This window comes from Corvus brachyrhynchos, unplaced genomic scaffold, assembly GCF_000691975.1.
Source record: "Corvus brachyrhynchos isolate BGI_N302 unplaced genomic scaffold, ASM69197v1 scaffold408, whole genome shotgun sequence".
Taxonomy (NCBI): domain Eukaryota; kingdom Metazoa; phylum Chordata; class Aves; order Passeriformes; family Corvidae; genus Corvus; species Corvus brachyrhynchos.
In genome coordinates, this window is record NW_008239759.1 from 1449299 (window position 1) to 1476036 (window position 26738).

At 39.6% G+C, this 26738-nt stretch overlaps 1 protein-coding gene across 14 annotated transcripts in view; it reads left to right on the forward strand.

Annotated features, from left to right (window-relative positions):
* SEMA4D (semaphorin 4D) overlaps nucleotides 1–26738 on the forward strand; it is a 99718-nt gene that overhangs the window by 31841 nt on the left and 41139 nt on the right. For 11 of the 14 annotated variants that reach the window (XR_001864757.1, XR_001864758.1, XR_001864759.1 and 8 more), the window contains one exon: nucleotides 21875–21937. The exons of 2 other annotated variants lie outside the window; for them this stretch is intronic. The gene's annotated coding sequence lies outside the window, so the exon portion shown is untranslated. Of the gene's footprint in view, nucleotides 1–20638; nucleotides 20663–21874; nucleotides 21938–26738 lie in introns of those variants that run through there. One more of the 14 variants, XM_017742734.1, reaches the window with a different exon arrangement.

Genomic DNA, 26738 nt, shown 5'->3' on the forward strand with positions numbered 1-26738 from the left:
ATACCCAGTGCCTTAGTTTTCTTAGTGATCCTTTATGGTACACTTTCAGTCTCCAACATGTGGCAAGCAAATTTTAAACATGCTAACATTGCTTGTTCATACTTTCTTTGTGCTATCCCAAGTTGTGAAACCAGCTTGTGGTACAAATTACACTTGTTCTTAGGCATTTATCTGCTCTATCTCACAGCACTCAAAATGGCTTTTGGTGTTCTGCAGTCACTGAAGTTGGAAGACAAAAGTAACTAAACCAGCTTCAGCGTAGGTGACCTCTCTCTTTCTGTTCTTCCTCAGTGTTCGTTTTCAGGTCCTGCTGCTGACCATTTGTGACATATCATTATATTCTCATAATGCTAAATCATTATGTCCCTGCCACAGTCTGCTAGGTTTTGTCAGCATGAGAACAGAAGAGAGCTGTGGGACTGCTGTCATTCAGCTATTTATTTATTTATTTATTTATCTTCTGGGAGCAGCTCATGTTTTGGCTGGAGTGAGAATGGAGTAGTGTAGGCTTGGCATCCCCCATACACTTCTGTAGAGAGATGCTTTGCAGGCAGCTGAAGCCCATGTTATCTGTCTGCTTAAATGGACTGAGACAAGCTCTAGGATGGGAAGAGAGCAAAGGTGGTGGGATCTGCATTGAGTCCTGCTATTCTGAACTCCAGATCTTCCACTTTTTAGTGCACCTGCGTTACAAGCTTTGACCCGTTCTTAATACTGTTGTAGATCAGAATCCTGTAGCCGTCTGTGGCTGTGTTTCAGTGACGCTCAGGTTGGTGTTTCTGAAGTGTTCTCCTGTGTGTGTGTGACAGCAACACAGCTTGTGCACTTGCACTTATGTTTATTCAGTCCTCTAGTATCAGCACAGACTTTTCAGAGCCTCAGAGGTCCAGCCTCTCTGTATGCTTCTCACCACCTCCACTGTAGCTCAAACACAAGTTAACACAGACTTCAAATAAAATAGGATGGTATTCTGCAGTGTTTCCTCACTTGGTTAGCAAGAGCATTAACCCTGTGTGTGCTGTGAGCTGAAGAGACATGCTTCATAGTTTATCAAGTCTCTGGTGCAGCTGCCCGAAGGAAAATTACATAAAAGAGATTCAAAAGATACCCACATGCAATTAAAAATTGAAGAGATGGGTGGATCAGTGGAAACCCAAATCTGTGAGGAACACATTCAAGATGCTTTGTTCCATGGCAGCAGCTGGTCTGGTAGCTTCCAATGTGTTTTCTCTGGTTGGCAGAATTTCAGTCAAAACCTTAACACTTTCCAAAACCGTAGTTCTGCACTGTGAAAGAGAGCATATTCTTCCTGAAAATGTGCAGTTAAGTGAGCTTTTACTTGTTTCCTTGCATTAGTACTAAAACTTTTCTGGCTCTACACTGAGCTGCATTTAGAAGCTGATCTGGCTGAAAAGTCACACCTTCGTTTCTCCCCATCAAAGCAAGTGGCCTAGTTTTTCATCTGGGTAAGTCTTTTGAAACTTCAAATTTAGTGTTTTCATTTCTCTGTAAAAATAAGGGGAAGAAACCTATGCATGTGTAGCTTTCTGCATCTCTCGTACTAATACATATGTTACATATTTACTGCTGTTGAAGTGTCATTTCAGGCACTGTCAGTCTGGTGATTGTATAAAGTCTGAAGTTTTCTGCTTGTGTGCCTGGTCCTGTTTTTCTCGTCCCTTGGGTGATGATATTCTGTTCCTGGTTGGTGTAGGTGGAGAGAAGACTGTTTGTTGCTGGCAAATCTCTCTATCTCCATTAATGCACTGCTAATTTTTATTCACATTATCTTCCATCTCTTGCCTGATACTCTTCAAACAAGTGAATTTCGGGGCTTTTCTGATGGAGCAGATTTCAAGCACTTGATAGTTTACAGTCTCTTTAATCCTTGGTAAGTAACACCAGACAACAAGGGGGAGGAAAAAAAGGTGTATGTGCAGATGTGACTCTAGCAAAAACCTGGAAAATACATTTTTGCCTGACTTGTTTCTATATATCCCAGAAGTATATTCTTCAGAACTGGTCAGGTCTGAGAAGTGCTGAAACAAGCAGAAGTATGGATCCCTGCCGTAGTTCTTCCAGCTAGAATCCCTGGTTAAGAAAGTGGTGTTTGGGAGAGCACTGTTTCTCTTTTGGCTGTGTTGATAGGGAATGCCAGTCTTCTCTCCATATGGCCTAGGCTGGTTCAGTGTGCAGTGGGGGATGATGCTGGGAATTTTCACTGAATGTGAGAAGGAGCTGGATGGTGGTGCTGTTTGAGCAGTAATTGCTAAGTAGCCACTGACAGCCAGGTGCAGGCTCCCATGCCACCCTTGATGGGAAGATCTTTCACTTCCCCTTTGCACAGTGATGAGATGTGTTGTTGGCTGCCTGTTTTCTGGCCTGAGACCAGGGCTGTGTAGGGATGGAGGGCACAGCATGCTGGGTTCATTCACAGTAAGGCCCATCTTGCCATCACTCTGCAGATGTGCCTTCTTTTATGGCACAGAGAGTGAGGCTGATGCAGTTCAGTTAGTAAGATTTTTGCTGTTATGGCTCAAATTCTCAGGCCAGAGCAGAGGAGGACAGGTATATTTGTGTGTTTTAAATCAGTGAGTATAGCAAACACCCTACTTACCCCATTTTCCTTTGAATTATGGACTGGTTTTTCTTCTTAGAACAGGAGATGCTGTGTGTTTTCAACACTTGTAGCATTGTCTTGGTGCTTTCTGATTCGATTTTCATGAATTTTATGTTTCAGTCACCACATGCAGACTGAGGAGATGGTGCCATTTGCAACAGGAGAACTGGCTTCTATGAGAAGTTTAATTCTGGCCTTATGGAGGCCCTTTGAAAGCTTTGGCCTATTTTGGGAGCTGTCTCTTGTCAGCCACATATTATTTCAGATGAGTTAGCCGTGGCTGTGACAGTAGGCACATGATTGCTTTTGAAGAATCTCAGCATTGGGAAAAAAATTACTTAATTATTGCAGTATATTGCAGTTCTACTTTTTTTTCTCCATGTATAAAACTCCAAAATTACAGCCTTGCTTTCCTTGCTCTATGGTCATGAAAAGGCCAAGTTTGGAAGGCGCAGTTCTGGTTTTATTACAGAGAAATCTGGGCGAAAAAACTGTAAATTGAGATTTTTTTTTTTTTTCTTCATGCTACAACAGGCTTGGCTCTTTGAAGAAGCAGCTCTTTGACAATATGTTCTGAACTGTGAGCATGGAATTTTGACACTTGGTGCTGTGAGAACAGAGCAGATGTTCACACCCAGGTTTTGGTGTGGAATTTTGCAGATTTTTTATATATATTTTTATAACAGCAGTTTTGGTCTGATTTTTGCCTGTCCGGTGCTACTGCCGACTCTCTCAGGCACCAGATGATTACTGAAATTTTGGGTATGCAGTCTTAGTATGTTAAATGTGAGTTCCATGGAGTAACCATGCTTTTTGGAAACTGTAATAAAAACATCTGAAAGAGATTCTTCTCCCTCTCTTGTCCCCAGCCTTCCAGAAAGTCTTGCTGTGGAAACAGTGAAACCCAAAACATGCATGTTGTATATTCAGGCTATTGCTCTTGGTGTCTGAAGGCTCTGTTTCCCTGCAAACTAAGTTAGGTGTTTTTATTGTGCCATTTACAGGCTTTCGGTTTTTTTTTTTTTGTTGTTGTTCACAGTGTTTTGTTTGTAATTTAGCATAACCATTAATTGAGTTTGAAAGTGATCTAGAAGAGCCAGGCAAAATTGAAGGCTCCATTGTGCTTGGTACCATGATGAATGTATTTTCTATTTCTGGTTGGATTTGCAGCACTATTAATTTCAGAGTTGTGTTGGATGCACAGTGAAACAAGTTTTGAACTTGTGGGTAAAGGGAGTATTTTTCAGCTGGAAAACCATACTTAATGCTTATTAATACTGCCAGATGCACCAGAAGTTAATAATGAAAAATCATGTTTTAAACTGCTGCCAGAGGGGAAATTTGAGAAATGTGCCTCTAAGTTTGGAGTATTGAAAGTCAATACATGTTCCGTATCTGTGCTATGTGTAAAAGCAGTAACTTAATGTAGGAGACCTACCTTAGGTTCATTCTTGCCTAGGTGTGCCACTTCCAGTACTCTTGTCCTGTATATCCTGCATGGATAGGCAACATCCTGACAGCTGAAACCAGCTGTCACAGGTGTGTGACAGTTAAACATGGCTCTTTCCTGTAGACCCTGCATTAGTTATTTTAAATCTGTATTTCCTGGTTGCTGTTTTACAGATGGGTTGGACAGAGTTTAAACGAACAGAAGTTCTTAATTTCTTGGCTATGCTCATATGAGGCTGTAACACTTTTTAAATTTTCTATTAGTTAGCTTCTTCGACTGGACATTGCTTACATTACCAAATAATCTATTCAAATATTTAAAAACAAGCATTCCAAGATTCAATTTGCATTCCAATTTACTAGTCTATTGCCTTTCTTCAAAATACGAATATTGCCAAAAATGTTGTCAGTAATGTGATATCTGCATATGATATATGCAGACACTAAAGTATTTTAATGTAAATATGAACAAAATATTTTCAGGAATTTTTTTTCTGCTTCTTGCTTTGCTTTTTGCAAAGGTTGTAGCCTTGGGAAGCTAGCCAGACTGTGAACTGTAAAAGAGAGCATAAAGAATGCAGGATGTTTTTAGACTAGACTGAACTGTGAGCAGATGGCTTCATTAAATTCTTTTTAGGAACAAGGAGAGCAGTTGCTTCTTTTGGAACAAAATTGGCTAGAGTAACTGCTTGTACATTGCCATCCTAAGTGTGTGGCAGGTAGAAAGATTATTGGTACAATTCAGTGGAAAACAGTTGGTCCATGTACCTTCAAAATACAGATGCAGGAGAGTGGTGCCTCTGTTCAGTGAAATGATAGGTACTAATTATAACAAAAGACTGAATGTTTCATCAGTAAACTTCCTCTGCATGTTTTTGATATTGGACAGGAGAATCTCTGTTAGTTGATTTTTTGCTCTTCGACCCCAGAATTCTATTCTTTGCCACAAAGTCCTTTGTTCCGCTTTTTTTTGCTTTCCTTTCTGGAGAACACACTGGAAAACTACATTTATAACTAAATGTAACAACATGGAGCTATAAAGGACTTTTGAAGGAGAATGATGCCCGAAAGGTAATTTTCCTCCTTTAGAATATAAAGACTTCTGGCAGAAGTGTATCAAGAACATGGTTGCTCAGGGTTTCAGTATTTTGTGTTGATTAAAGTTTAGTGTGTTCAGTGTGAGCAAATTTTTGCTTTGCTTGCACCTGAGCTGCAATTAGGTACTTGATGCTCAATTTTCTCCCAATCCTTCTAGCCCCAGTGTTAAAGAAAGAACTTCTAAAGTGTGGGTCAATGCAAATACTCCCAAATTACAATATCTGAACTCAATATCTGAATTTTACAAGCAAAAGAATGTCTGTTGAGCTTCAAATATGGGGATAGCTTTAAGGAGGAGAATTTGAAGGGCTGTTAGGCCCTTTCAGAGTTGAGTGTTTCCTTTAATTTGTTGTCTTAAAAATTAAATTTGAAGGCAATAAACTGGTGTCTGGGAAGACAGTGTCCTGCTTTAATGCTAAATTTATTGGTATTTATTACTGCATATCCATTTTTTGGTCTGTGAAATGCCTCTTTATTACAAATTAGATTTTAGCTTGTTTTAAGTAGTGGAGGAGAACTAGTGCGTCTGCTGCTGGTACATTTTAACTTGTGTGTTAAGGCTTGTCTGTTGGTATATGGTGTGTTCCAGGGAAGACTTGGGCTCTAATCAAGCTTTTTTGTTGGTTTCAGCTCTGTATTCTGTTAAAATGCCCCTAGCAGATAATCTGGGACAGTAGTATTGGGATTAATTTGTTGTTTGAGATTGAGTCAGGGGGATGCCTTTATTTATGAAGGTGCTTGTACGTCAGGTTGTTTCACCACACTGAACCAAATACCTCAGTGTAGCAGTGGTGTGGAAGTTTGTATGTGAATGTTTACACATATTTGCATAATAGATCAAGTTTGTGGTATTTACCCAGGTTGCTTTTTAAGGGTAAATTTGTAATGTACACATGCGTTGTGGAAACTGGCTGAGCCAGACATCATATTGCTGGAGGAAATTCTATGTTTAATTAGAATCAATACATTCCACAATGAGGGTAGAAAATGACCTTGTGTTTGGGAGGATGAATTACTGGCATGTTATTGGCCTTGTTCAAAGTTTCTCCCTGTGTTACTCGCACCCTGGATTCTCCTGTTAAGCTTTGTATGTCTATGATACTTCGTTTTAAAATGCTGTCTTTTATGTGTGTGTTTTCCAGAGCTGTATGTGGTACTAAGAGAGCTGGACAGTGCTACTGTTGTGTTAGAAGTATCTGAGCAGATCCACTGTAAATGCAGTTCTGGGCCTAGCTAACTCATCCCTGCCACTGTCTGTAAGGCAAAGCTTTTGGACTTATCCTGGAACATATTTATGAAAACAGTCATGGCTGTAAGTGGAGCATTTCACCTCATCCCATAGTGTGTATCAGGTATTTTCCAAGATTGGCAGCATTTTTCTTACCTCTTTTGTCTCTCTGCCTCCTTGTTGCTGACAGGTGCAGCACTCTGCATGAGTGTGTGGGGACACTAATGGTCAGGTGTTTTAGATTCTGGATTGTATCCATTTTCACCTTTCATTTGAACACGAACTGAATGTTGTATAACCGTAGTTCTGGTACATCAGTGAACATTAGCAGTATGTGCTATGAAGAGTAGTCTTGTTAAACGCCAGGCCTTGCACGTCCTCTGTACAGGAACTCAGTCATGTATTTGTGTCTGTCATTCCTTATTGATGTTTTGCAAACATCTCACAACAAAGACTGCTAAGCCATTCGGACATCTGGGCTGAATCACATTTAACCAGCTTATGTGAGCAAATGTTTCTACCCATTCACGTAGAGAAATGTTAGCTGCAAAGCCTGGGATATTCTGCACAGAGATGAATGGCTTAATGTGGTTATGATTTAACTAAATTCACTCAGCTTGTTCTAACCATGGCATTTTCCTCATAAAGGCAGAAATGATTGTCACTTTGCAGTCTAGGTTTAATCTTTTGGCACATGGAAATTCTCTGCTTTTGCTCTTGCTCTGTTTAGCTTCTGTCAACCACAGACCCTCTATAAGCAGAAGCAAAGGAAAGGGTGTGTGCAGACCTATTGCAGATCAGATGCCTCTTGTGTGTCTGGTCAGCCTTGGTTTGGGACCATATAATACACAACATGTGAAAACATTTTTGCTAGTTTGGTAGTGTTTTTGTGTGCTGGTGGAGTAGATTATCAGCTTCCTTGAAACTGGCGATGTAATAATGACCCGTATGTTAAGAAGATAAAATGTCTGCTAAGACTGGAGTGCAAATAATTCTTAGTCAGAGTCTGCCGTGTTTCCAGATTTTTCCTAATACACAGCAAAGGAAAATGAGTCCGGTGTTCCAGTATTCGCTCCTTCAACTCTGATCTAGTTTTCAGTGTTGCAGCTCCTAGGTGTGAACAGCTTCACACTACTCTGACCTGCTGCAGAAAGTGGCCCAGGAGCAGGGTGGGAGGAAGGCCAGTACTCCAAGGATGCAGCCTTAAGTCATAGCTTCAGGTTGTGCTTAATTGAGTAACTGCAATTGCCCGTTGCTTGTCCTTTTGCCCCCTTCCCTGAACTCCTGTGCTGCTGCTTCTCTTGACTGAGATCTTTACGATGATGGGACTGTAGAGTGTCCTGGTTAAAAATTTATTCTTTGTCTTATTCACAAGATAGCTTTCCTCTGAAACAGCTGTCTGATTTTTTTAATTTTATTTTTGTTTTTAGTTTTTATCTCTGCTGTACCACGTGGCATGTTACAGCCCAAACAAGCTGTGCCTGTTCTGTTCTTGTATTGTTCTCTTTAGTGCTTAATGCAAATCCTGCTCATCAGTGGTGGTTGTTTCTGTTTCAGGTACAAAAAAGCGAGTCATTGTTCCACTAGCTTCCTCAAGTCCTGGTTGATGGGCAGCATTATCCACTGTGTAGATCAAGAGCCTGAATGCTGTGTAAACCCTGGCCTGACTATAGTATTGTCTGCAGAATGGACTAGTAACTTGACTTTCAGGCCTGTAGACTTGCTTTATCCTCCCTCTGCTGGTGATCAGCCTTCTGCAGTCTCATGGATATAATTGTCACAGACAGCCTTCTGAAAGTGACATGTCATCTTTTCTGATCCAATAGAGTTTAATCTTTTGGACTACAGACATTGACATATAATTGACATTATTGAAATGGGGTTTGACAATATTTTATATTCTCTAAGCATTTTTATTTGCTATTTTCTGTTTAAATTTGGCAAACTAGCAGCAGAAACAACTCCATGTTCTTCCATGGTACTCTGCAGCTATGAAGACCTCTTCCTTTGAGAAACAGTATTTGTGTTTTGGTTAAGTCTTCCAGTGTGCTGCAGTAACACACTGAAGTGTTTGCTTTATCTGTTTGCATAGATTGCTTTAATATCTTGTAATCTTATTTGTCTCAGTTTCAAGCTGGCAGGGCAAGGATTGGAGGACTACAGACTTCCTATTGGATGAGCATTTCACCTGAAAAATATTCAGCTTTAGGTTGTTTAGTACTTTCTCAGTGAGGCGATCCAAATGACAGCATATTTATTCCTTGAAATTGTGCGTCTTTGCTGTTGATATCCCAAGAACAGGCTATGTGCTTTGCTGTCTGAGAGAGTGCTTCTTGTTGCTTGTTGGTCTGAAAATTTGTCAGTCATCCTGGAGTCAAAATTATGAAACAGGACCCTGCACAGCAATGGGAGAGAGAAGTCCAGCTGGCCTCTTCTGGCAGCATGGAAGAGAGTAGAGGGGCTGGCATGGGGTCTTTGCTTGCACCTGCGTCTCTCACTTACCAGCAGCTCATGGAGATGGGTTTATTCAGGGCACAGGGTTTAGTTGCTAGAAGACCAGATAGAGTGCTGCTGAGAGAATAGGCACTTTTTTCAAACCTCTCTGCATTCATATACATGAGGTTGTTTTTGCTGATGGGTGTTTTCTAAGTTTGCATGTAAGTACTGAAGGTGTGGTTGTACTACTCTGTGGCAGGCTTGGGTCGTTGGGTGCAGTTGGAAGAGTCCTGTGGTGGCAAAGGAGTGGCTGCTACAGTGAGGTAGCTCTGGTAGGTGTCAAGATAGGTGTGAAGGAAGGAGTGTGGTGAATGGCTGGGAGAGCCTCATGGAGGTGGATGGCAGGTGATGGGAGGTGCTCACAGGCTATGCTGCCAGCTCCTCAGACTGTTAAAGGGACTGATAAATAATGTTTATTAAACTTTGTTTTCCCCCTGAAACCTTATGAAGTGGCTTAGGAGAGAATTGCTTGCTAAGTGACATAAGCATGGAGATGTGTAAGCTGAAAGTGGTGCAAACTTTCACTGAATTATCCAAACTGTACCGTTTACAAGCCACATGAAAATCCTCAGTAGGCAGGCTTCTCACCCTCTTTCTGTTGGAGCTGCTGAAGTCTTCAAGTCTTTCTGATTAGTAAAATTTTGCTTTTTTCAACTGTTGTTCAAGTGCCCTAGCAAGAAGAGGCTTTCATTGAGTCCATTGTGACACTTCAGTAGGTTTCCTGGCAGCCTTTGTGTGCCACAGGAGCTGGTGGAGTGCTCTGCTGAGTAGCTGCTTTCCCAGGCGTGGTCACTTTCTGTTTTTGCAGTTACCGCGTCCTTTGGAGGTGAAACAGTTGATCCCAGGCTTTTGCACTCTTTGTCAGACACGGAACTGGCAACTGCACTGTCATGTATCAGAGAAGCTTAAACATAATGCATGTCTCTGATAGCTGGGAATGTACCAGAGCACTGGAGAGAAGATAAATGCCAATGACAAGTTCTGGGCCTTGGGTGAAAAAAGACCCATCACCCAAGGAGTGGTGTGAGCAATTGCTAGTCAGCAGCTCATCTTGGTCAGGAGCTGATCACATTGTTTTCAGAACATGTTTTCTCAGGAAGTGTCCTATGAAGCCTCTCTTGTTAGATGGGAAGGACTCCTGTAGGAAATCTTGCAAAAAATCCTGTAGTAGGTAGAATGAAGCAACCAGTTTTCATACTCTTGAGAAACAGCAGGAGATGCATCTTTTGTTCCCTGTGCATCTCAAGTAATTTGGAGAACTTAGGTGAATGTCTGCAAAAAGAAATTTTTGTATCACTGCTGAAACATATATGAAATAAACATAACTCTTTAATTTTTCATAAGTGTGTCATTTTCTTGCAGAAGGTTCATTTTGAGCAGTACTTTCAAGTGTTAACATTTTAAGTTCTTTGTTTCATTCTAACACAAAAGTAAGCAAGGGCTTTTTTTGCTACTGAGGGGTGATGCCATTTAACATCATCTAAGGTGACACAGCATGACAAGTGTTTGCTAGCAGTCTTGAGGGAGGGGTCAGCTGTTGTGAAATTGCATAACCATTTTCTGTCACTCAAATGTTGGATATGCCACCAGCCTTTCAAAGCATGTTAGGATTCTAAAAACTTTAACTTATTCAGATACTTCTAAAGTGCCGTAGCTCAAAAGAGCTAATGGTAAAGTTCATAATGTCCATTGTATTAGAAAGATAGAGAAGCTGTTTGAGCACGGATACTCCAGTACCTTTAATTTTTCTGCAGAGTGACTATTAGTTTTAGGGTTTCTCAGAGGGAAATCAGATGAGTTTTGTGATCAATAAAGGAGCAGCTTGTGTTGTGTCTCGAGGTGTGCAGTTGGCTTACCTTGCTGGTGAGCAGCTTAGACCACTGCCTGTGAACAGTAGCGCAGTTTCTCATGTGTCATTGAACAACAAATCTGTTGTTAAAAAGACAGTGTTTTACCAAGCAGAAATATGTCTGCAGCCTTTAAGAATAAGGAAGCTTAAATGAAGCTCGCTAGCAAACAGTCCAACGGGAGACAGGATTCTTAGCAACAAAAATAATGAAATCTGTCATTCTGTCTTAAATTGTAGAGGAGCAGTAGGAAAGCAGCTAATATATGGATGTTAATCTGGAGTGCTGATTTCAGTTTGTAGTATGTATATTTGTGGTTACCTTGAATGACTTCTAATAGATCTGCAAAGGCTACTTAAGAATAGCAAGCTGATTGTTAGTAGATTTAAATTCTAACTGCAAGTCTGCACATTGTATAGGAAACTTGAAGGTCAGTGGTTTTCAATTTCTGAAAAAAAAAAATTTCTGGATTAAAAGAAGTGTAGATAATAGTTATCTGGAAAGAAAACTCTGTATCAGAAGCAACTCCACAAATAAATAACATTATCTAGCTGGGCTCACATTTTAATAATGGGACATTGTTTTGTTTTGTTACAAACTCTTGCAGTAGTTTAAAGCTAATATTCCAATTAGAGAAAATTGGGGGAAGTGTCAAGGAAGAGTGAGAAGGAAACCAATGCTTAGTAAGAGTCATTGATTTGTTTACTGTAATAAATCTGCCCTTATTAAAAAAAAAAAAAAAAAACCAAAAAAAAAAACCCAAAAAAACCCAAAAAACCAAAACCAACAGACCCAAAACAAAACACCAGACTTTTAGCAAATGAGCTGCATAACAATTGAAATTTAAATTTAGAAAATTAATACATCCACAAAGAACTTTCCACTTAAAAGTTTAATTGATTTGAATTAATGTAGAAGGATGATTTTTCGTTTTGTTTTGTAGACAGGGCCCATTTATTTTATAGGCTGTATGGGGGCTTTTGTTTGTTTCTTGCTCTATTAAGTGCACTTTAGAAGAGAAGGATATTTTGCAGTGTAGAATGACACTTGGAATATAGACAATGAAGGTTATCTTCTTGACTCCTGTCTCTACGTGTTCTGTGTTGTGCAGCAAGGAAAGAGGATGTAGCAGTCTCAAGGATGTTCTTCTTTGCATATTTTCTGGTAATGTGACGACCTCAGAAGGATATAAAGGGATACAGGGAAGCAGCTAATGGCTTGAACACCTATGCAGAATCTGGTTCACGAGTCACATTAATTTCCACTGAATTCTCTAACATAATCTCTCTTGTCTGGGATTAATTTTTGCGTTTGGCTGAGCTTAACCTAATTTTTCCACTCTGGCATTTGAAATGTGAAAGCTGTAAGTGTTTTGGGGTGGGAATCTGTGGTTTGAGATAAGACATGAATGGTGGTTGCTGTGGCATTTGGAGGTCAGCTTTGCCAAGGAAAGATTTGTTTCTCTGTTGAGCACTAAACCTTGGAGGAAACACATAAATCTCATCTTGCCTCTAATGCCTTCATGTAATTTTCCAGTTCTGCTTTTCTGTAATACTAAAACCCCTCAAATTCAGCTTTCAAAGGCTAGAAACTTGCAGTAATTATGTGCTTTGTCAACAAAGTTTGAGGCAGAACCTCTGTGGTGTATGTATCTCCTATTTCTCCTGTTAAAATATCTGTAATGATAGTGCAAACAAGGTTTTGAAAGTTAATCGTCGAGTGTAATAATTACTCTCTCTGCAGCATTTCATTTGGCATAAGAAAAAGCTCTTTTTCGGCTTTGTAGGAGTTAAAATCCCAGTAATGCTCATGAGAATGTTCTGCGAGCAAAGCTTCTATTAATCCTGTCCCTGACATGCTCACACATAATTTCATGTGAAACCTGAAGCACTTGTACTGAGAGATCTGCACCTGTGTTTTTGGACGTACGGAAAGCAGTAATATGGGCAAAACCTGATACCCAGTTACTAGGTAAAGGTCAGAATGACCTTTGCACTGTTAATATCAACACAAGGGTTGTATTGAGGCAGGAACAGTTAAGATCGATGCTCTATAATCCCGTAGAATAGATGTAACAGCACATGATGAATCACTGCATCTGTGGAAGATACCCCAGAGTCAGAGGGTTTTGGTTTTGGTTGGGTTTTTTTTTCTTTTTTCCAAACTCTAGAGTCAGTCATTGCTGAGTTGTTGCTAACTGAATTCTGCTTATGTTTAACAAATTCTTTTCTGTGCAAACATTTTTGTATTTGCTGGTATCTATAATTTCTTTGTATATCTTACAGAAGAGTGCAGATTCCCTGGCTGTACATAGTTCAAAAAACAGCAAAGGTTGTTAGTGAGCAACAGTAAAATAATCTAAGGATGATTTGTAAAAGCCCATGTCTGTACTGTCTGTGGAAAGCACTAGCAGCTTATTTCAGAAGTATGGTTCTGTTACTTTTCAGCATAAAAAATGCAAGGGTTGATGTAAAGGTTTTAACACAGTAAAAAAGGATAATTCGGTTCTGACCTAGCAGAACCTTAAGCACAGCGAAATCCCAAACCTTTTAAAATGCTTGCTGCTGAAGCTGCCTGCATTAAGTGTATCTGTTAAGGTGAAATGATGATTCCTTAAATTTCAGGGCTATTTTACTGCATTTCTGTCATGCTTGGCAAGAAAATATGAGTTGTATTTTGCTGTTGGAGATAATCTCTTGTCAAGATCTCAGCTATTTAAAATGACCTTTGCAGTGTGTGGTGAATTCTGAATTTTGACCCTAAACTTTGTATGTCCGTTTTTGAGTGAGGTTGGCTGGGACATGCGGTTTTACCATGATATGTGATCTTTGCCAGTCCTTCAGAGACAGTGGAGTTTCTTAAATATGCAAGGAAATTTAAGGGTTAACGTGCTTGTGGCCAGGGTTTAGCTGATGAGAAGGAATTGTAGTCGCTTATCACTGGCAGAATAAAGTAAATTGTTTTTCTAATGGTATTGCAGCAGAAGAGCAGTATTTATTCTTTGGGGAAGTGGTATTACCCTTGGGTGGACTTCTGTCTTTTCAACATCTTTTTTTGGCAAGCAATCCTGCAGAAAGGTCCATACCTGGTGGCTGCTGTGCAGCATTAGAGGGGAGAGCTGCATTACATGTGTCACAGGCCTAATAATATACAGCCCTCAGTCCTTCAGCGTTTTCTTTTATGGGCCAGGATGGCTTATCTCTTCCTCACTTTTTCTTATATTGGCCCTGAGATGAGGCAAGGAGGACTTGGAGTGAGTCTTAACACTTATTTGCCATTCCCATTTTCTTTTTTCCCCTGCCCAAGGAAGGCCCAGACTTAATGTCTCCTGTGGTGTTCCACTTACATTTCAACTGCCACAGGCTAGCATGGCTGCTGAAAGGGGCACTGTGGGTGGATTTAAACTCCCTTGATCCAGCACCTCCCCAGACTACATTTTTAGCCTTTGGAAGTTGATCAGTTGACCTCTGGAATAGGTCTGGGCTGGGAATTAGGGATGGATGGAGACCAGAGGACAGGAGTGGCCAGAGGCAGGACAGTGTAAGTAAGCAGGCTGAACATCTTGAAACTGTAAGGAAGAAAAGCAGTTATCTTGCTTGTATTTCCCAGCCCTGTTTGGGGAACCAGGAAATGATTGTTTTAAGCCATTTACCCTGGTACACTGCTAAATTTATGATGAGTGTCTTAAAACTCAGATGTTCATGTAATTTATCAGCTGGTGTCTAGGACCTATAGAGCCTAAATGTGCTGTATTAACAAGAGTGAGTTACCTCATACTGCAAGTGGTATACTGCAGGAGGAAGAGGAAAAAAATAGTTACCTGGTGGTAGAGCAGGCATGAGAGCTGAGAATGTCAAACTCTACTTGTGTCAGTGCAACGAAAACTTGAAAACTGCGTTGCTTCTTTGTGCTGTTGATGTGGTATCTGAAAATAGAATTTTACATTTGTTGTCTGAAAGTCAGGTATCAAAGAATGGGTATGGAAGGTAGAAAAAAAGATGTTTCTGTTATTTTTATTAATGGAAGGGTAAGCAGACCTGAGGGAAATTACCACTTTTAGTATGTTTTGTTGTTGTGGTTAATTCTTTATTCTGTATCAGGTTTTCAGTGGAAATAAGTTCAGAAGCCAAGACTGGGTTTGCTTTGAGAAGATTCCCTGTATGACTTTATCCCACGACTGGGTGACAGGAAAAAAGGAATTCATGTTCTGTGTAAGTCTTAACACCCCTGTCTCTGTCGTATGGAAACACGAGTGGTGAAACTTGTTCTGAGAAAACAGCTTACAAAACAAACAGCACATGCATAGAGGCACTGGCTTCAGCTTGGAGCTTTGGAGAGAGAATTGACAGCATTTGATGGTGACTCTTCAGCTAACTGCCATAGAAATACAATTACTTGAGGAAAAAGTGTTTTGAAAGAGGGCTTTACTGCACCACCTTAAATGTGTGTAATGGCAGATGGAGGAAGAATTGCAGATTTTACTGTTCAGGCAGCATGATTCATGTCAAATGCAAAGCTGGTTGTGTGTGTTGGGCAGTAGAAGCAGCTCTGTGGAGTGACAGGTGAAGCACTGGGAGGGTTGATGCTTCCATGCCCTCTCTGCATCCAAAACTGACCTGTTTGGCATTTGGTTGTTGTAGTTCTTCATCCCAAATGTAACTGGGAGTGTGGTACAGGAGGATTCAAGAATGTATTAATTTCCTGTGGTCCATTCTGGTTGTCTTACTATTGAATGGGCGTGTTTTTATCATGCTATGAAGTATCATTCTAACCAGTTCGATTGACATTCTCATTGCATTATGATTTGTGCAATTGAACATGAGGGGTAGATAATTTCAAAGTGGCAAGTGTGATAAGGCAGGCGTGATGCAGGGTAGTAAGATAGAGATGCTCAGAAGTAGAACAAATTTTACCTGTTCATAAATCAGAGATGTCCTTACAGAACTTGTAGTGCTTGAGGAAATCCCTTTCTATAGCTTTTTAGGGTTTTTTTGGACATAAAGAGTTTTGTTTTGGTTTTACAAAAAAATGGGTGAATTCCATCTGTGAATTTTAATTGGGATTTTTTTTAACAGTAAATACTTCTGCAAGGTTCAATTTCTGACTTTTACATAGCCAAACACAGTTAAGTTTTGTTTTCGTTACTTCTCCACTGTTTTGAATAACTTGGTACAAATTCCCTACTTCAGCAACCTTGTGCAGCTCCCTCAGGGAAGTTGTGCTATGTCTTACACAACCAGGGAGCTGATTCTCTGGCTCCTCGAACTGAAGTTGCATGGTTTTTTTCAGCACAGAAGCTTTTTCTCAGACGGACAGGTAACCTCTTCCAAGGCTTCTCTTTAAGGTGTAAAAGGTTTTGCTGGGCAGTTGAAGAAGTACTGGCTTGTAGTTTTATGTGCTGAGATGAAAATTACTCCTCTTTTTCCTTCTGTTCCACTTAATGCCAAATAACTTTAGGAAAAAAAGAAAAAGGAAGGCAGTGTTTTGAATGTGCTTTTAAAGTTAGTTTAAAGCTGGTTTTGCATTGTGTTGTCTCATTGTTTGTGTCCCTGAGCAGTGCATGGTATTGACAGTGTGTAGGGATATATACAGCTTACCAAGTTGAGTGTTCTCAGTGGGCAAACTTGCCAAAGATGTTTTGGTACTGAAAATTGCTCCTGTGGGCAAAAGGTTGTTGTCGTATTTGCCTCCTCTGAGAGTCAAGAAACTTCAGAGTCTGGGACCTGTCAGTAACTGGCATGTTTTGTTAAAAACTGGCTTGAAAGCCTGAAAAACTAGACTCTGATACTGAATAACTGGGTTTTTCTGCACTATCAGGATGGTAAAATACTCAGTTCTAAAGAACACTAAAGATTCTTCATGTCTTTTCCTTGCCTGTGTGGGGTTTTTTTTGGTGTTGGTGGTTTTTTTTGGTATTGTTTTCGTTTTTTTTGTCAAGGGGCGTTGTGTTTCTCAAGGCAAGAGAAAAAAATACCAAGGCAGCACTGAAAAATACTAAATATGAAATACTGTGAAATCTAGGTGTTTTGTAATCTATGTTTAGATAACTCTCTTAAATATATTCAACTATCACCTGTAAGCACTGCTAATGCAGTTTATGTAAAGAATCCGGAAAAGTAAAAACAGGAAATGCTGTAGTATTGTATAGTTGAAAAGCAACAAATGGCGTTCTCTGAAAGGGACAAAATATTTGATCTGAGCTCTTAAGAAAACAGGTGGTATAGTACAGCATATTGACCTTAGTTTTAGCTTTCCTGGGTTGGTGTGTTGTCAGAATGAATACAGAAGTAGGTAACTTCTCTTACTAATATTAGGAAGTGTTTCCCCATAATTGGCAGCTGATAGTCTTTTGGGTAAGACACATGGTTTTGTGGGGTTTTTAGGGCTTTTTAACTCTTGATTTTCTTTTAGAGAGCTTAAAGAACATCTGATAAAGAACATCAGCGAAAAATACAGGCAGAATTTAGACTTCCGTTTCCAGTTACTTTTCGTTGAATACCAAGAGTAAGATTTGAAGGCTTACCTGCTGTTAATTCTTGTGCAGGTTTTTTAACCGGCAAATAATTTCCAGGATTGCTCCTTTTCTGATAGAAGGAGAAGACGCCAATTACATGGGATTTTATGACGAGAGGCTTAGTAGTTGTCTCCTTTATTTTGACCTTGCTGAAGTAAAAAAAATTGGTGAATATGGAGGTGGTCACAGTGATCTCTGCTCTTCAAAGACTATGTTTTTATTGACCAGAATATTCTGAATTGTTTCCTTCCCTAAGCAAAGGTTATATGAATACATAAAAATTTTACATGTTCCTGCAGTGGTGGTTTAAAAAGATTAATCTGAAGCAAAAGTGCTTGTACTTGTTACTTTCTTTATGCATTTGTGCATCCTCGTTTCTTCTCTCCTGCACTGTGGCTCTTGCTCTCACACAGTTTTTTCTCTACCTTTACTGGAATTTGATTCAGAACCAAATCCTTTCCTGAAGAAGGGTTGGGATGCATAGATACTATCATGAAAGCTCCTGTTCAGTTTTATGGAAGTTAAGGTGTAAATTGGTTTGTGGAGCGCTTCATAACTTATCGGATGATTTACAGTTTGCCTGCTCTGGTTTGTTTTCAACAGAATGAAAGCTGGATGGGATTTTTTTTTACACCAAGGAAGTTGCTTAACTACAGATTCTCTTAATATCCTTAAAAATGGAGAAACTCTCATCATGGCAGTAGCTGGCCCAATCTTGATATTTGTATTTTGCCATTGGATACAGAAGGCATTTGTATCTCTGTGTCACCAGTTTAGTCTCTGTTTTTCTTGGCTTTTTTGAAGATGCTTGTGAGATCTGAGGAGGGCCAAGGTGACAGGAATTAAAACTGAGGACCCCAGCACAGTTTGGGCTAGATTGAGATGTCTTTTTGAGACCTAACAGAGCTTTTTTACTTTGTTGTTTCAGAACAAGGTTTAGGATGGGCCTCTGCTTCAGGTTAAAGCTCATGTACTTATCTTTCTTATAATCTTTAGAAAAAGTAGAAGGGTGTTGATAGGCCAGTAAATGGGTCTGTGAAATAAAGATGTTTTTATGAAAAGTAAACTTTGCAGGCAGGAAAGGGGAAAAAACATTTGAGCTTTGCTCTTTAAGTCTTGTAGCATGTTTGTTACTTGATTTTTCACCCCCCGGTGTCTTGCACAGGTGGTTAGCAGGTGTAATCAGCCCCATCCAGAGTGGGTGGGAGCAGTGGAAGTTATGGCCGTGTCAGCAACTGTTACTTTGGTATGTCAGATCAATTATTTAAATATAATTGATGGTAATATGCACTGTTCTTGAAGTTTGTAGTCTAGCCTACCTTTTCATGTCATTTGAAACTCTAAACCACACACAGCATTCACAGGAAAGTTCTAAGTGAGAGACACTGTCTATGGGCAGCTGTCTGTGCAGCCTTAGTTATTCATAGCTGTATGTTGGCTTTATTGTGGCTTCCATGTAAGCTTTTAAAATAGTTTTTCTAAGAAAGCTGGTATGTGTAGATTGTGGCTGACTTGAGATATAGGTAGCAAATACAGCTCTAGTTGTGATCATCAAGGTATATTTATCTGGAAATCGTATTTCACAAAGGTTAGTGTATAATGCTGTAACACTAGAAATGTTCTCAAACGTAAAATTTGCCTCTATGGGCTCCCTAAGAGACCTCTGAGTAAAGAAAATTTGTTTATAAACTAGTTTTCTTAAATTTCCTTTCTTCTTTTCGGTTAGAATCACTAGGACACGGTTACAGCAGGCATGTGCTTGAACAGAAAATGAAAGAAATGCTACTGATCTGGATGGTAATTGATGTGCAGAAAGAAAAGTAGTACATGTTAGTTGTTCTTTGGATTTTTTTTTTTTAATGCAAGTAGGATGTGACAGCCTGAAGTACCTTGTAATGCATTAATGTGCTTTGGAATTTGACAGATGAGAAGGTCTTCAAATAAATAAAGTGTATGCAAACACATATATGAAGGATTGTGGATCTTTGATGAAAATTTTCGTTAAGGTGACTATCCTTTCATTCTACATAATGTATTCCAGGCTGTCTTTCAGTTATAATCCAGTAGGTGTTTTCTTTAATCTTTGAAGACTTAGTCACAGTTGTCAAAATAATGAGCTATTCGAGGTGTAGTTCTTCTCCTCAAGCTTTAAGTAATTGTTGCCAGAAGAAACAGTTTTGGGGTTTTTTTTCCTGGTAAGTTTAGACTTAAGTACTCTTAAAACCTGACAGAGGGTCTAAGGTTTGTTAAGGAGCTCCTGCGGTGCCTGCTGTAAAGGATCACCTGTGAGGTTTGGGTCAAACAAGAGGACCTGAAGGATGTCTGCCAACCTGCAGTGCTTACATGGATGTTTAATTTCATACTCAAGTTGGGTTAAAGGGCTTAATTATGTCATAGCTTCTGGCAAGCAGGGAGTAGTTACTCATGTGTGCAGCATGGCTACAAATGGTGTCCTCACAAGCAGCCAATGGCAGTATGACCAAAGGCGAGAAATGAGGCCCTACTTACAAACCACCCTTCTTCACCTTAGCCCAGCCACCCTCTCACATCCAGCCCCATGTCTGTGGGCTTCTCTGCAAGAAACACTGGTGGTTAGTGACCGCTTCCCAAGGACCACACTGAGGAGGGATGGACTACTCTTGGGAGCAGAGTTCTTGAGCTGAGGTGCCACAGCTTGGAAGTCCAGCAGTTGGTCTGCATCATTCCCTCTCTGTGGAGATCCAGAGGCTGGCTGAGAGCTCGCCTGACCTCCAGCCATCTGCCTACCTGTCTTTCAGTCCCCAGTGACCTCAGATCACAGTTCAGAAACCTGGAGCTATTTGTGGAGACTTGAAAACCTCCATGTAAGGCTGTTTAAAGTAAGCCAGGAAAGTATATAGGTTAGCTAATTTGCTGCTAGACTTCTCAGAGGAGTTTCACACCTACTGTAGCAATTCATTTAGATGCAAGTGCTTTGTTACAGTGAAAAGTGCTTGTACAAGCTATAGGCTGCTGGAAGCTCTTTCTCAAGAGAGGCAAAAGAGAATTTTCTTTTTCCCTTGAGGTACCTGCAGCCAAAGTAGATGATTATAGTTTGCTGTGTGAGCAGTAAACTATAAGGAGGCATACTGGGATCTGAAAACTCCTGTAGTCATACTGACTGGCTATGTTGATTGATGTCCTCTTGTGGCAAGCAGGAATTTTTTGTAAATTTTACGTGTTCACTTAAATATTGAGTAGCTACAGCCATAGAGATGATCTGGTGTAAATTGGTTTGTGGAGAGCTTCATAACTGATTGGATGATTTACAGTTTGCCTGCTCTGGTTTGTTTTCAACAGAATGAAAAGTGGATGGGATCTTTTTATACCAAAAATAAGTCAGTTATATTCTGCTACCGTTTGTGAAAAGTAGCCAGTTGGTAATAACACAGGTGGGTGATGGATTTTTGTGGTGTATCTTGTTGAAAAAAGATTGTGGGGAGAATCAGACTGGCTTGCCCTCTTTATAGCCCAAAAGACCCAAAAGATACTGAAAATACTGTTTTGTAAGCAAAAGTGGGTTTGATGTAGCTGTTTGATGCCTTTTACCATATTGGTAGCCACAAAGCATGGACTGTTGAAGATCTCTGGAAAAGACCCTGTATCAGGCTCTCCCTTTCCTTAGAGACCTGCAGTATTGAGCTGTTTCTTAAAATTTTCTCTGGCCTTTTTCTTCTCGGGCCTCTGTCTTGTGAATCATTACAATCTTCTGGATCAAGAATGAAGTCTTCAGAAGTGCAGTGAAGATTTTTTTGTCAGGTGCACCATCTTAACCACTTGCATCTTTGGGAACCTCCTTACTGTTGACTTCAGTAAAATCTACTTCAGACCCACAATGACTTGCATTTAAAAAACACTGTCCCTTCACATGGCTCAGACCATTCTAAAAGTGCTTGGATGAACACTAGGAAATACGTATGCTGAATATAGTCTGATGTAACAGTCTTATGGGTCTGCATATTAGAAGCATGTTACCTGGAATAGTCTTGGGATAAATGCGTTGTTGCGCCCAGTTGTGATGGCTTCAGAGTGGCCCATTCTTCTCCTGTGATTACAGCAAAATAAATACGAGCATGCCAGGTTTCGTTGTCCATGTCCAGATCCTCTTTCCTAAGCTTGTGCATCATACAGTTCTTTAATAATGCAGGAGAGTGTTGGAACTGCTCTGTATGAATTTAGTAACGGTAGTTGTGTGTGGGGCTGGCTGGTGTCTAACCTTTCTTTAGTACATCCTGTACCAGCATGTGAGGGGTCCCAGACTCTTCCAGTATCAGTAATTGCTACTGTAATGCAAGTGCTGAATAATTTTGTACTGAGTATGTATCAGCCAGCTTGGGATAGGAGAAACAAATTGAATTTTAAAAGGGCTGATATGTCTGCTTTTTATCAGGTCTGCTTAATATCTTTTGTGTTAAGTGCAACGTCAGGATCTTGGCTCATTGGATGCAAATGTAGCAGTTCTGGTTTTTGTCTGGAATGCTCTGCCCTGGTAATCTGGAAAAGCCAAACTTTTGAGGGAGGATATATTATAATTCCCATATCAGAACCTGCCATTCAGGATTATGTGGTACTGATGTCAAAACCTGTTTCTTACCCCTTTTCAGAAAGGACGTGTCTCTGACAGCTTCCCAGCTGTGGGGTGTTCAGGAGGCTCCGAAGGGTGGCAGGTACGTATGTTGAAACCAGAGGGGCATCCCCACAGCAAGGGGGGCTGTGGTGGATTCATGGTGACTCTGTTACAGGTGTCTTTGTTAGCAAAACAAATAAACGTACTGCAAGAATACTAGGGACTTAGTGCATACTGAAAAATGTTAATAAGGATTGAATTATAAGTTTGATTTATTGCATTCTTTTGTTCCAAGACCAAAACACTCAGGAAACTTACCAGGAAAGGACTTCACTTGGGAACATACTCTGTATTTACCTGTTCTTTAGTTATCACTAAAAAGTCATGTTCAGGGTTGCACCTTCCTTGTGTTATGCAGTTTATGTGTATGAAGGGGTACTGGGCTTGCTTTTGGAGATGTCTGGCTCTGAAAGTGTTGCTGGATGCCTAGGATAGTTTTTTTTAAAGCACACAGGCCTGTTAATTTAGACATGCAGGTACTTTCACATTGCCATTAGTTGCCATAGGCATCTCTGAGTAACTTTGAATGACTCATTCAGTCCTATGAACCCAAGAAGAAATGAGAAACAAACTGAGCAATATTTTTGATTGTGACAGTATGTTTAACTGGTAGGAGAAGATGAACTTGGGGGATTTCCTTTCTTGCTTGGTTTTAACTGCAGTACTGTCACTGTCACAACCTGGGTTCAGTATCTGGGAGTACCCACTCAGGCAGAAAAGGGTCTTAGAACATGCCTAGGGCAGCTCTTGAATTCTGTATTTGGGATAGCTCAGCATCCAAGGTAGCTCTTTCCTATTGCTCTTGGAAGTTGAATACTATTTCCAGTGACCTACCCACAATAATCTGAAAAACAAGGATTTTAATCTGTCTTGTAATTTTTTTTTTTTTTAATAACACTTTATCTTCATGTAATCTTTGCCTACAGAAAAGCACGTGGTAGTAAAAGAACAGGAATGTGAATCTAAAAAAATAAAGGATCTCTTGAAGTATCCCTCTGAACATAAATTCTCTTCTTTAAGCACAAGCATTAGTTTCCCAAGGACTGCTTGATGACATGTTTATCGTGCAGAAACAGAAAATACTGATTTCTGGCCTAAAACTGGGAATTTGTTTCCTCAGAATTTATATCCTCTTTTAGCACTAGTGCACATCCTCCAGCAGGCTTTCTGGTAGAGATAAAGACCACACCAATTGTCTTAAGGATCTTCATCTAATCTGTAATCATCTAGCAACTACAAAGTATTTTGGTTACAGTTTGAAATGCAAATAATCCCATGCTCTACATTTATGTTAGTCATAAAAGGCTACTGGTCTGCTGGTTTGAAGTTGTATCTTACCTCAGGAGAAAATGAGTCCATGTGAGTTTTATAATTAAAGGATTGTAAATAATGTATTTACATTATTGTAAATAATGTTTTTCATGAGACTCTATAAAAATGGCACTGTGCTTGAAGTTTTTAAAAGGGTGAGAACTAAAGCAAAGGATATAACCAATCTGTCTTTACTGGCCTGAAATTCACAAACTGTGTAAATAAAACTCAGCTGTCAAAGGTAATTTGTATACTTCTCCCTGTGTAACTTTGATTACTTAAAAGACAAGTATTGCTAACTTTCCCTTTCAGTTTTGGAAACAAAATTGAAAAGAAAAAAAGGTTTAAGCAAAATCTCACAGCTGGACTTCCCTGGTTTGTTTTTCCTGTATTGAACCTTAGAATCTGTTATAAAATAGGCATCAATAAATATTAAAGCAGGCCTGTATTCTGTTAAAGCTTAAAAAGCTTTCAAAAGAAAGTTATTTAGGAAGAACTTGGAATTTATGCCCTCTGACAGTTGAATCCTTTAACTCCCCCTTTTCTGCTGGCGGAAGCAATTCACTCATAAATTCTCCTGTCTCCACATATTGAGCTTCATATCCCTCATCATCGTGACTTACAAGTTACTCCTTGCAAGTTTTGCAAATGTATATATATATTTTTTAATTATCTAAAAATAGTAGGGTAGACTGCCTGGTAAACTTGCCATGGTTGTTTTGCTTCTGGCAGTGGGAAGGAAGGATGTATTGCAGGTAGTTCCTTACTGTGAGGTCCTCATTTTGCTGTCCCTGGACAATGAGTGGTGTGTGACAGTGATTTGATGGAGAGGTAGGGAAGTATGTGTTTTAAAGGGCCTTCCTTTAAGCCTGAAGGAAGGTGGTCTTTTGTCTGGCAGCCTTACTGCAGGGCTGGCATCACCTGTGGTAATGGAGCTGTGCATTGCTTGTATTGAGGAAGAAGAGTGAGTGATGGCATGGGTGGAAACATAACTACAGAGTAGGTGAGGGATTGCAAGGAAAGATAAACCCTGTGGAGGAGAATAAAGTGCAATACAAAAAGGGAGGAAAGTTATGGGGACACTTAGCATGGCTGGGAATCATGAAGAGAGTGACAGAGTTAGGCCAGGATGGCCAGTGCTTGTTTGGCTTTCTTCAGGGAGAGGCTGGATGCTATGTGATGGTAATAATCATTTCTTGGGAATCACAACAATCCCAGCTATAACGCTGATTGTTTCTGGTGTGTTAGTAAATTCTCCTGGTTTTAACCTTCATATACAAAATAAAACTAGATCCACTTAGCAGTTTATGTAATGCTGAGCCAAACTGAGAAGTTGCACAATGCAACTAAGTGTTTCTTAGAAGAAAAAAATATTTCAAAATCAGTGTTACAAAATTGTCCATTTCCTAGCTTTGCAATTCCAGAATTTGGCTAACTTGTGCAAGATTTGCGTGTACAGGATATACACTTGGATCCAGCTCTACCATGCTGACTGGGGAAGAGGACACTTGCCTCTGGGTTGCATTATGTGTAAAAAAACTTGAGTACTTGTAAGGTTTGCTGAATTGATATCTCCGAAAGATGAAATTTTGTAACTACTTCTTTGTGCACACTTTGCCTCTGTGTCCTGAGGATGAGAAAGATGACAGTCTCCTTCCCATGGTTGGTTTTCCAGCTTCTCACACTGCATGGCTAGGATTTTTCCAGAAGGTGGACTAAAGCACTGCTTCTTTGATGCCCAGTCACACAGGTGATGTGAGAGACGGATGGTTTCTGATCTCAGTAATAGTCAGTATATGCCATTGCAATTCCCTGTTTAAAAGTTCGTGCTAGTATTCCTTATTAGCAGTTATGCAGCCTGAAATTTTTCTGACAGCTTTGAATTTCTGTCTTTCAAGAGAGCAGAAAGTTGTTTCTCCCTGTTTCTCTGCTGTGCATTACAATTATACACATCGAGGGGAATGTTCACAGCTTTGAGGTTCCAGCTGTGCTCTGCCAAACTGACAGGAGTTGTGTTGACTGTTTCTGCTTCTGTAGTTGCCCTGTTTTTAGTCACCATAAATAACAAGCATTATGGAAAACTCACTTTGCTCAATTTCGTCATTATATATTGATGTAAAATCATCATAGAATCCCTGAATTACCAATTTACTGATTATTTACCTCAGAAAATTTTAAAAAGTTTTACAGAAAAGTGGACCTGTGGTCACTTTAATTAGAGTTTAATTATGTAGCCAAATGTTTCACGTTTCTTTTTGCTTTACTTCTTCAGTGTACTTGTTTCCAAGCAAATTGTAGCTTATTTTTTGGGAGCAGTGCTTAAAGTATTAGGAGACCTAACTTTTCAGAAATTCAAAGCATTCAGATCTAATCAAAACCAGTGAACACTGATGGAACTGAGTTAATTTGGAAATCAGGCCATTGTCTGGGCCTTTTAAAATTTTTTGTTATTTTTCCTTCTTGTGCCACTTGTGTTATGTAAAAAGAGGTTCATATTAGATTATGGATGACCTCCCAGTGGATGTCAGTGAAGGACTTACTCCAGAAAATTTTCAGCACAGGGAAGGGAGGGGCAGGGGAGAGTAATTAAATTGAAGACTAAATTAAAGGACAAGGTTCTGACTGCATTTTCATCTCTGTTAAAAGTTATAGAAATGAGAACAAAGTAGATATTGCACAATTGGGCATGTAATGTTCACTGTAGTCTGTTTCGTTCTTTTTTGTAACATACAAAATTTTGCCTTAGATCAAGTAATGTCCCACAAGTCAAACTTACTAATGTGAAAAAGGACCTTTCTTGCAACCCTGTACAATAGGAATGAAATCACAGATTTCCATTTTGTATAGCTAGAGCTATTCTCAGTTCACACAGAAAAGCAAACATTAAACAATCCAGCCAGACCATTTGTTTCCTTCAAAAGATAATGTAATTTGTTTCAAGTTTCATTGTCATTTTGCATTTTCTGAGGTAGGTGAGCTAGACTAGGAATGTGACTGTAGGAAAACTCAGGATTTTCCTTTACTAGGGCTTACATTTACTAATCCTATTTGAAGGTCCAAACAATTTACAGGACTTCTGAAGTCTTCTCTGCAGTCGTCTCTACTATATGGTATTGTAACTGATAGCTTAAAGGTGTCCTGGCTGTCTCTCATAAATAAAAAAAAAAAAGAGTTATCAGGGAATTGATTATTACATGCAGTCTTTTCAGTAACAAAAGGTAGCATTAAGAAAAGGATTAGCTGTGTTTCTAAACAATGGCTCAAAGATGTTTCTTCAAACTGCTGTTTTCTTCCTTACATTTCTCTTAAAATAAAATAGCTAAACTTCCTGGAACTTTAATCATTGAATTACTATTCCCTTTTTAAACATTCAGCTGTAAAGCTGTTTGCTTGCCTCAGAAATATGTGATACCTTGTAAATCGGATGAGTGGGCACTTTTTAATGTATTGGAGGGTAAAACCTGGAATTGCTTGTATATGATGATAAACAAGAAGGATGAAGGACAGACAAAAAAGCCTAGTAAGCCTAA